Here is a 2,626-nt window from a genome sequence, read left to right on the forward strand (position 1 = left end):
CCGCTGCTCCTTCACATGGAGAGGAGCCAGATAAGGTGGTTCGGGCATCTGGTCAGGATGCCACCCGAACGCCTCCCGAGGGAGGTGTTTAGGGCACGTCCAACCGGTAGGAGGCCACGGGGAAGACCCAGGACACGTTGGGAAGACTATGTCTCCCGGCTGGCCTGGGAACGCCTCGGGATCCCCCGGGAAGAGCTAGATGAAGTGGCTGGGGAGAGGGAAGTCTGGGCTTCCCTGCTTAGGCTGCTGCCCCCGCGACCCGACCTCGGATAAGCGGAAGAAGATGGATGGATGGATAAATGGTAACACCCGAATAAGTTTTTCAACTTGTTTAAGTCGGGGTCCGGGTTAATCAATTCATGGTAAAGATGGTTTTTACATGGTAAAATAAAGACAAAAGAAAAAAAAACAGCCTGCATGGCAGCTTTGTGTCAACATTGCAACTTTTTCTCGATAGATTTGACCTCATTCTAATATTTTTAATGTCCTTTTTTATTTTTGCTGTAGCATTTCCAGAATGTGAGGCGGCCGGTAAACATTTCGCTGCGGGCCGCAAATGGCCCGCGGGCCGCACTTTGGACATCCTGACGCATACTTGACAACCCTCCCGGATTTTCCGGGAGACTCCCGAAATTTAGCGCCTCTCCCGAAAATCGCCCGAAATTCAGGCGGAGCTGGAGGCCACGCCCACTCCAGCTCCATGAGAACCTGACTCAATGTTGTGACCTTAAACAGGACAATACTGCAATCTACTGTACATAGAATAGAATGTAAATATATTCTACATTTAAGTGCAGTCAAGGAACATGCATTAGGGAGTATTTTCTGAAGCCCACAGTAAAGAGACGTAACTTCATCACGTCGCCTGGTTATTGACTCCAACCCAATATATTACACCGTCGACGAGCAAAATGAAGACATACGCTTGCAAGTTCCAGAACGATTGGAAACAAGAATTTCAGTTTATCCAGGAGAGTTCGAAGGGGAAGGGGTATGTTGCCTGTAAATTTTGTAGAACAGACTTCTCCATTGAACACGGTGAACGGATAAACTCAGTCATGAACGGTCAGTCAGCGAAGCACAAAGCGTCCGCAGCGCAGCATCGTTCACAATTAACCCAGTATTATGGCCCACCTCGCAAAATGGAGACCCGATGGTGTATCTTATGCTGAGACAAAGATGGATGGTTATGCTGATAGCTGGAAGCATCATCCCGTTCTCATTTGCGGATGTCTACAACAAATCCGTGACGTATGTTCCCGGATTCAGAGATCGCTCGCCAATACGCAAATGGCAGAACAAAGGTTACTCAAATAGTGAAAGGTAAGTGTTGTTATTGTTTTTTTTACCAACCAGCAAGCACAGTACAGAACAACTGTGTTTTTATTACTGTGTATTTGATAGGTGCCGTCAGAAATTCAACTATTTATTTTATTTATATATATAATAAAATAAATATATATAGCCAGAATTCACTGAAAGTCAAGTATTTCATACATATGTGTGTGTATATATATATATATATATATATATATATATATATATATATATATATATATATATATATATATATATATATACATATATATATATATATATATATATATACATATATATATATATACACACACACACACACACACACCCCCCGGTGGCAGTTGCATCTGCCTCACAATACGAAGGTCCTGCAGTCCTGGGTTCAAATCCAGGCTCGGGATCTTTCTGTGTGGAGTTTGCATGTTCTCCCCGTGAATGTGTGGGTTCCCTCCGGGTACTCCGGCTTCCTCCCACTTCCAAAGACATGCACATGGGGATAGGTTGATTGGCAACACTAAATTGGCCCTAGTGTGTGAATGTGAGTGTGAATGTTGTCTGTCTATCTGTGTTGGCCCTGTGATGAGGTGGCGACTTGTCCAGTGTGTACCCCGCCTTCCGCCCGATTGTAGCTGAGATAGGCGCCAGCGCCCCCCGCGACCCCGAAAGGGAATAAGCGGTAGAAAATGAAAAAAAAATGTATATATATACATGAAATACTCGAGTTGGGGAATTATACGCCACCCCTCTTAACCACGCCTCCGCCCCACCCCGACCACGCCCCCACACCTCCCGAAATCAGAGGATTAAAAAAAAAAAATTTTTTAATGCTTATTTATAAATTTCAACAATTACAAACAGTAAGTCAAACAATATAAAACATTATAAAACATTATGAAAACAGTACAAAACAGCGCCATGGGGTCGTAAATTCAAAATAACAAAAATAGATTACAAAAAAATATATATATAATAAACAAAGTGCAAAGCCATAGGCTCATTCAGATTCTATTAAACAACTTAAATTTGGAACACAACATCATCGTTTTCACAGCTTTTTTGTTGTTAGAGGTAGAGAGTGTTTTAATGTAAAGTTCCAAATCTTTTTTAAAAGGCACAAAAGATCGGTCGGGTATTAAGAAACTTACATTTGTGAATATAAAACTTAGCCAATAAAATAATGAGGTTGCAAAGGTAGAATTCCTTTTCAGATTTTTTTTCATACAGTGTAAAACCAAAAATCACATCTTTAAAGCAAAGCACAAATTTGTCATAAATATTGTCAATCCTGAAATCAGAGGTTTTAAGGTTG

Source organism: Nerophis ophidion, linkage group LG04 (assembly GCF_033978795.1).
Source record: "Nerophis ophidion isolate RoL-2023_Sa linkage group LG04, RoL_Noph_v1.0, whole genome shotgun sequence".
Taxonomy (NCBI): Eukaryota; Metazoa; Chordata; class Actinopteri; order Syngnathiformes; family Syngnathidae; genus Nerophis; species Nerophis ophidion.